This window comes from Anser brachyrhynchus (assembly GCF_964034855.1).
Source record: "Anser brachyrhynchus genome assembly, chromosome: 1".
Taxonomy (NCBI): domain Eukaryota; kingdom Metazoa; phylum Chordata; class Aves; order Anseriformes; family Anatidae; genus Anser; species Anser brachyrhynchus.
In genome coordinates, this window is record NC_137694.1 from 122,140,101 (window position 1) to 122,149,332 (window position 9,232).

A 9,232-nucleotide genomic window follows, 5' to 3' on the forward strand; every position below is an offset into this window, starting at 1 on the left:
GCAAGAGCTGGCTTTGGAAGGGAAGGAGTTTAACTTGAGGGTTAGCTCTGCACCCCCTCACGGCCCCCGGGAGCCGGGGCCCGGCCCGGGCCCGCCGTTGCCCGCCCAGCCGCCGGCAGGAGGCGCGCCTCGGGCGGGCGGGAGGCGGCGGCCGGGCGGTGGGGCCGGCATTTCTCCTCAGCGGCCCTCCCGAGGCCGGCTGCCGGCAGCCAGGGGGCCCCCCTCGGGGCTCGGCCCCGATCCCCCCGCACAAGGCTCCCCGCGGGGAGCTGAGGTGGGGGAGACCGGTCCCTGTCACGGCCGGCCGCTTGTCTGCGCACACATGAAAATATGACCACCACCACCACCCCTCCCCGTGCAGTGTTAAAAGCACTAGCACATAACAGTAGTTTTCTTACAAAACTGTATCGGGCAGTTATGGTTATGTCATCCCTCTCGAAACGTATGTTTTCTGTGAAGTTGTCATGGCCTCCAGGAAGCATGAGGCTGCAAACCGCCCGCTGCTGTGAGCCTGCAGATAGCAGCCCCCCGGGCACTTCCCCGTTGGGAAGGCAGGAGTTGCTGCAGCAGTTACTGCGGGCTCTGCGAGCTGCAATCGCCTCTGCATGCTCTGGTTTCAGCTATTTTTATACTGTCTGTACTGCCCTCTTGGCCTCATAGGTGTGTGCTTTTTGTACACGTTCAACTCTATTTGACTTTTAATCCCAGTGTTGCTACCATTAAAAATACTTCTCCGTGACCAGAGAAATAGGACTGACATATTTGTATTACACCACAACAATAGCAATATCTATTGATAGCGAACAGATGTTGGGCAAGTAAAAATAGCCTTGCCGTTAGGTGCACATATTGCCAGCCTCCTTCATTCAGCTGCTGGAGCTGGTCAAGGGGCTGTACAATGTTGTAAAAATTTGCATGATGTTTTCTCAATGAGAAGTCAAACCTGAAACAGAGAAAAGCAAAGAGAGATGTGAGAGGGCAAGGGAAATGCCAACAGCTGAAACAGAAACTTAAGAAAGAAGACAGGACTCCAGCTGTTTTATTTTTGATTTTTCTCATGGGCAAATTTAAATGAGAGGCAAACTCCAATCAGTGGGCCAAACCTGAAATGCGGCTGAATTTACAAAACCCTTTTTCAATATCTGTTCCTTCCTGTAGCTCCTATCTCATTTCTCTAGGAAAAACAGATTAAACAAACCATTTTGGAAACCCAGCTTAAGAATTGCTTGAACAGTAGCAGTTGGAATGTGTGATCCTGGTTCTCCATAATAATGGTAACAGTAGTGGTAGCACTGCTGTTACTGTGTCATTATCAGTGCACCACCTAGAAGCACTAATTCAGGAATGGTGTCCCACTGTATGTTATTCACATGTAAAACAAAAGCACAGCCATAGTCTGAAAGCTCTTCATATTGACTGCAAAGACAAGAGGCAATTGACGGATGCAGACAACCCTAGGAGCACAGAGAAGCAATATTACCCCCCAAAATTGGGGTTCCTAGAGAGGAATTTGAGTCCAACAGCTGTCTCAGGATCAGGGCAGAGAGTATGTGGATGGAGACAGAAATGGAAAGAGATGGCTGCACATCATAGCAGCAGGGAGGAGAGGAGAGGACAGAGCGTCCTGGCCAACCCGCCAGCAACAACTGGGTAGGCCCAGCTGGCTCAGAAGCTGGCTGGTGGTTTCGTCTGGTTCTCCTAATTGCAGCTGGAGTGTCTCCAGAAAACCGCTGAAAACAGCCGGTAGCCTTGCTGTGGCCAGAGCCGTAAGGGAGTATTTGAAGCAGGTAATGAGCTTTGTAGAGGTTTATAGGGAACTTCTCTTGAGAGTGATCAGAGCATCAGAGGGTACCTGCTCATAGTTTAAAACATGGGACTGGGAGGATGTTGTCATTATCTGAGAGTTTCTGACTCTTGCTTTTGAAGACAGATAGGAGGTAGGCTATGACCAGCTGTGAAGCTAATGTGAATTGAGTGTATTTGCCACACTGGAGAAAGGAGACCTAAAGGAAGATGTACAACTGTCAGTGATGGACTAGAAGTAAGGCCTCTGCAGCAGTGTGTGGGAGGGATATGATGGGGGACAGATTCAGCAAGATGGAGGAAAGGGAATGAAGGAGGGGGATGATGAGAGCCCATATATGAGTCTTGGCTTTTGAGGCTGGATACGAAAAACACCATCCCCAAACTTACACTGAAAAAAAAATCTGCATGTCTCAGGCTTGCGAGATGAAATACTAGATGGTCTGACTCAAAGATACCACCGAGTTACAGGTTTTGTCTGCAGTCAGTGAGAGGGAAGGTGGTGGTGCTGGCGGTTGGGGTTGAATCAAGAGCTCTTCTTTTAGTAACTTTGAGGTTGAAGTGGTGGTGACAAATCAGGAGAAACCCTGCCTGTGCTTGAGTTCATCCATACCACAGTTCAAGCCATCTGCCATCACAGTGGCCCTGATGAGACAGACTGAGCTCTGCTGATGTTGTCATCGCCCTGGCCAAGTTGCCCTGCCTGGTAAATGAGCTGATTTGCAGCTCAACTTGCATGTTAGTGGGCAGGTAACATGGATATCAGGGAGTTTGGGCTGTGGGGCAAGCACAGCCCCTGAGCTAAGCTGATGTGGTGGTTTTACCCTGCTGGGCGGCTGAGCTCCACCACAACCGCTATCTCACTGCCCCTCCTCAAAGGAAAAGGCGGAGAGAATATGATGAGAATGGCTCAAGGGTTGAGATAAGGACAGGGAGATCACTAAACAATTATTGTCACCGGCAAAGCAGACTCAGAATAGGGAGATAAATATTATTTATTACCTATTACTAACAAGCTAGAGCAATGAGAAACTAAAAGCAAACTAAAAACGCCTTCCCCCCATCCACCCTTTTCTACCTCCTTCCCCCAGAGCAGTGCAGGGGAATGGGGGAATGGGGGAATGGGAGTCGAGGTCTGTCCCCAACACTTTGTCTCCGCCGCTCCCTCACGGTCCCTCTCTGCCCCTGCTCCACGCGGGGTCCCTCCCACGGGATGCCGTCCTTCCCGAACTGAGCCTGCGGGGGCTGCCCACAGGCAGCAGCTCTTCCAGCACTGCTCCCACACGGCTCCGTACCACGGGGTCCATCCATCCCCCAGGAGCAAACTGCTCCAGCACGGGTCCCCCACGGGCGGGCGGCAGCTCCCCCCAGACCCCCTGCTCCTGCGTGGGCTCCTCTCCACGGGCTGCAGCTCCGGCCCGGGGCCTGCTCCTGCGGGGGCTCTCCATGGGCCGCAGCCTCCTCCAGGCCACATCCACCTGCTCCACGTGGGCTCCTCCACGGGCTGCAGCGTGGAGATCTGCTCCGTGTGGGACCCATGGGCTGCAGGGGGACAGCCTGCTCCACCGGGGGCCTCTCCCTGCACAGCCCGCAGGGGAACTGCTGCTGCCTGCCTGGAGCACCTCCTGGCCTCCTGCTGCATTGACCTGGGGGGCTGGGCCTCACTCCTTACTCTCCCAGTCACTGTGATGCAGCATTTTTTTCCCTTTCTTATATCTGCTCTCACAGAGGCTCAAACAACATCACTTACTGGCTTGGCTCTGGCCAGTGGTGGGTCCCTTTGGAGCCAGCTGGAGCTAAATGTTATCTAACATGGGGCAGTGGCTAGACTCTTCTCACAGAGGCCACCCCTGCAGCCCCCCACTACTAAAACCTTGCCATGTAAACCCACTACACCTGACAATATGGATGTGGTTGGTACCAAGTAAAGGGAAATGAAGATCTTGGAAGAAGGTCACTGGAAAAAAATTGGAATTTTCCAAAAAAAAAAATTGGAAAATTGGAAGCACCAGCAATTGTTTAAAATAATTTCTTGGTAAAAGATGGAAGAGAAGAAGGGCTGGTAGGTATATTACCAAAGATAATTTGGGTTATTTTTTTAAAAGATGAGGATGAGTTGGTGGACAAAGAGAGAAATTAGGTGAGAGATTTCCTCTGCATCTTGTGTGGCATTTTCAGTATAAACAAATGCTGGTCCTGAGCAGCCTTTCCCACTGACACTTTCTCTGACGGGTAAATCTGCACATAAAGCTGCAATACCTGCTAGCTTGGCCCCACAGCGTTTTCTCTGTTGATGCTGCCCCCATTAGCTGGTGATGGTCAGTGTTTTCATCCATTATTAGAGGGAGAAGGGAAGTCCCAGCACCTTGAAACAAACTAAGTGGCTGTGGACATTAGCGACATAACATCTGTTACTTCTAAAGGGGAAGTGGCAACCTTAATGTGGTACAGCTTAGCCTTTGCAAATGACTTGAAAATAACAGGAGGACTTTCATCATTTTCTTGGGTTCGGGGCTAGTTTCTGTTGCTTACATAAATGCAAGTGTACCTATTAGATCTTCCTCATAGTAAGCTGTATTACCCTCTGTGTAGCTCTGAGAAATGCAGATATTTCATTTATTGATTGATCGAGTGAGTGAGTTTAACAGCTTTGGGCTGATGTTTTTCCCATCCAGCTTAACAAGACAAGACTCATGTACAGACTCTCATCATCTCCCTTCCTGAATACTGCTGGTCCCTTTCCTCCAGCCTCAAGATCCTCTCCCCAGATGTTGGTAGAGAAATCTTATCTCTAGTCTATCACTAATACATGAATTTCAATAGCTTATAGTTCACCACCACCACCATCATTCTAGAGGGATTTAGGGCATACAGGTTCCTGCAGAGGGAATCGGTACCTAAGGGGCTTAAATAGGAAGGATATTGCCTTCTTGCAAGAAATCAACAAGAACGCTGGCTAAATCCTGTAAATATACTAATGTATTGGCCTTGTTATGAAAAACTGAGACCAGCACTCATATCACTATGGTTATCCTGGAGGAGAGGGGATATTCAGAGTAGTTGTTTAGGGAAATGCTCATCACACATTGCAGAGCTGCTGGAAGGCCCCAGGCAGTGATGTGGTTGGCAGTCCCCCGACGGTAACTTCATTCATTGTGATGGCTTCCACTTTGGTACCAGCTGAACGTCTGACAGATTAATGCAAATAAAGGCATCAGGGCATTTATTAACCCAACAACAACAATGAGTAACTTTAGGCAAGATTCCCCAGCTGTTCACAACACGGGTTTTGCTGCCGGTCTCAGAGGGTGTGAAATAGCAGTGAAAGGACTCACTTTCAGCTGCAGCAGTAATTGTGGCAGAGGCTAAAATCTTTAAAGGGTTTCCTGTAAATTGAAAGCACAGTAATATTGGGTAACAGCATCGGTTAGTACTCTGCAAATAGCATTTTATTGCAACCCATGTTGCTGTTATTTACACACTTCTTATTTACACACTTCTTATTTACACACTTCTTATTGTTTATTTTGACTTGTAGCATTAGGTTTTGCTGTTGACTGCACATGTGAGACAGACAACAGTGATGGAAAGCGATCCAAATATTTATTTAACCATTTGCAGCTCTAGTACAGTGAGAGTATTTCATGAATTGTTAACAGACAAGAAACTTACATAATTTTGGAGCAGAAAGTAGTTGCTGCTGACCTGCAGGGCTCTTTATCTGTATTTTCAGGGGGATTTGCTCTAAAAAAACTTTCCCACAATTGATTTGACAATCTTTTCTGATTATATCCTTGCTGCTGTCTGAGGAAGGTTCACGTCTCTGAGGGCTTGAGTGAATCTGCCACCTGAAAACAGGCTTGACCTAGCATTGCAGATGAAAGGGAAGTATGAGAAAAAGGCCAAGAGGGTGGTAAAACCACAGCAGAAACTGTCTTCACTAGCTGCTTGTGGGATCTTGCCAGCCCTGGGTCATCCTGCAGAGGCATTCACTTACACTTTGGCTCCTTGGGATGGCAGGGTAGAAATCTCTTCAGTTTAGAAAGGTGGGAAAGCTGCGATATGAAACCAGACTCCTGCTGTGCCAAAGTGCTTTGGTGTTAACACTGGTATTAGTGATGTCTGGGCCTCTCAGCTGCAAAGAGATGATGGCAATTGCCCTGTCCCAGTTCTTCCCTGTGCCATTTCTGCACCCAGCTGGTACTGAGGAAAACTCCACCTGAATTTTTTCAGCGCTCTCAGTCATATAAAGAGAAAACAGTGTAGAGACTCTGGACTTCTTCATGGTCTAGTCTAACTCACAGGCATGTAAAAAGGCAAAATCAGTGTAAGAATCACCTACACTTTGCTTCAGAGTTACTTGACCAAAGATGTCTCTGCAGTCCACTTGTTCTGGAGGCCATGAAAGTCATGGTCAGTGGTATTTTTGTATTTTCTGGTCTTAATACCTGTCCTGCTTTCAGCTGGGATAGAGTTAATTTTCTTCATAGAGGCTGGTATGGTGCCTTGTTTTGGACTTAGGATTAGAATAATGTTGATATCACGCTGATGTTTTAATTGTTGCAGAGCAGTGCTTACACAGAGCCAAGGACCTTTTGGCTTCTCACACTGCCCTGCCTGTGAGGAGGCTGGGGGTGCCCAAGGAGCTGGGAGGGGACACAGCAGGGACGGCTGGCCCACACTGGCCAGAGGGATGTCCCATACCACCTGGCATCATGGTCAGCAGTAAAACGGGGAGTTGGCAGGGGGCTGCTTGCCCAACTGCTTGGGGACTGGCTGGGCATCAGTCAGTGAGTAGTGAGCAGTTGCATTGTGCATCACTTGTTTTGTGTATTCTTTTATTATTATCATTATTTCTCTTCTTTTTCTGACCTCTTAAACTGTTTTTATCTCAACGCACAAGTTTTGCCTGTTTTTTTTTTTTTCTGATTCTCTCCCCCATCCCACTGAGGGGGAGTGAGCAAACGGCTGTGTGGTGCTTCGCTGCCTGCTGGGTTAAACCACAACACTACCAGTTGACCTACATATGTCTTTTAAAAAGTCCAAAACAAAATCAACCAATAAGTTATTTGCAGGGCACTTTGCTTTGTGAGATACTTTTATTACTATGAAGTGTCTGTTCTATGGGAGAGAGATGGTCTGACTCCCCGCCTTGGCTGACCTTCCTGCGCTCTCTCTACAATAATGCTCAGTGAGGTGTGTGGGTATTGGGGATGGGAGCAAGTTTTTTTTTTTTTTTTTTCCCATTACCCTCATTTCTGAACAATGCAAATGAAATGTAGGGCTAAATGCAGATATGTTTTACAAGGCAAAAGTACAGAATTTGACTCACACATGCTGATATACTAGAACAGAGCAGCTCTTAAATCTCCTTCACTGTAGAATTTAAAAAGTTAAATGTGGGGAGAAAATCCTACAGAAGCTGTCTGTCTGGGCAATGCAGAGCTAGCTGCAGCCTTGGTCTCTTCGTAGCGACAGGGAAGGTGGCAGCTGGATCACATTATGCGTGATGCATAGCATGCACTGCACCCCGTGCTTCTCCCTGCACTTGTAGGTGGGCCCGAGCACTTGCAAAAGCATCAGAAAGCCTGAGGGAACTGGAGGTTCTCAAGAAACTTGCAGAGCTGGGGAGCAGGAAGGGGTGGGTGAGTGAAGGTGCAACAGCAGCAACTGGTACAAGAGGATGAACGGGGATAAATCGGTGGTAGCTGAGCGGGCAGAGACACACACATTAGTCAGACAGAGGAGTACCAGTGGAAAAGGAGGGATGGAGTTAGCAGACGTGCAGAACAGAACTGGAAAGCATTTGTAAGCTTTCAGCAATTCTTTCAACACTTCTCCACTCTCCTGCTATTAATTTCTGCTTGTCTGGGCTGGCTTGCGTGTTGTGAATGTAAATGAGGGCAGTGGGTTGCTGGGGTCTCTGTGAAATGCAAAAATTAACATGTGGTTCACGAGAAATGACTGCTCTGGTTTGCACCTGTGGAGCTGTCGCTGTTGCACACAGACATGAGGATCTTGATCCTGCGAGCACTTATAACCATTAACATCTTAATATATGCTACTAACTTCCTTTGAGCATTTATACATGTGTGTTTGAGGTGTGAGAGCTTACACCTGGCTATGAGTTCTACAAACAACAGCAAAAACAAACAAACAAAAACCACTGCAAGATGGAAAAAATAAGAACAGGGAACATGAATTTCTTAAGAATACCCAAATTAGAGCAGGATTCTGTGACAAAGTGTCATAGTGAGACCCTAAAGTTGTTACTTGCTTGTTCAAAAGTGTCGTCTGTTTAACAGGCAGCTTTTTGGTTGTTTTTCTGTTTCTAATTTGGTTTAACCCACCATTTGAGGACTGAAGTGCAGAAAGTCCCCACCCAGCAGAGAAAGTCTTACAAGACTGAAAAGAGGAAGACCTATTTTGCAACCAGGGTGGTTTTGCTCCGGGACATGCATGATGGTGAACAGGCAGAGTAGCATTCTTATGGTAGGTTAAAACTTATGAAAACTTGGATTTCCTTTCCATGTTTGCAATTTTGCAACTGTTTACCAGGGAAGGAAGGAGGACAAGGTAAGTCCCAGAGCATACTGAGGTCTCAAATGTATTATATGGATATGAACAGGTGCCTTGCACCCTCCAGAACTACCGTCCAGTTTCCAAAATTAAGAAACTCCAGTGGAAACTGGAGCTGCCCAGCACCCCGGAGGATCAAGGTCTTGAAGTGTGAGGCAAACTACAGTGGACTGCAAATCAAGGACACTGATGAATTAATTAACATCTTAATTCAGATGACTACATGTGGAAGACAAAATATTGAGTAAGAAGGGAAGGAAAACATGATGAGCAGAGGCCACATTTTCTCTCTTCAGTCACTTTGAAGTGAACTCCTAATTGCTTCCATTAGTTAAGCATTTATGTTACTAACCCAACAACAAGCTCCTGTTGCCATCAGCAGAGCATTTTTCTTTTGAATAGGGAATTTGCGGAACTGGGTGGAAGGACAGATCAGGCCTCAATCCGCTTTATGACCTCCAGTACAGCATGAGGTCAGTACTGCATGTCACACAGGCTGTGTCCCTATCCCTGTTCCTATCCCCGGGAGTGCCGAGAGGTCCTTACCTCTTCTAGAGTCAGCCCTACAGAAGAGGCAGCGCTAGGACTGAAGGCTCCTGTAAAAGGACAGCCTTAAAGGGAGACTGGAAGGGAGGATGATTCTGGAGGGGGCCCGAAGACCTCCATGAGGGTTGCCTCAGCAACCCTAATTGCTTGTTTACTTCGGCAGCCAGCAAGTCAGGAACCTGGTAAAAGTGGGGGAAGAGTTTTGGGGTGGAAATTGATCCTTGTCAATGAAAGTCTGCTCTGCTCTGCGCTGGTGTGCCCTCACCTTGAGTACTGTGTGCAGTTTGGGGTGCCACAATATAAG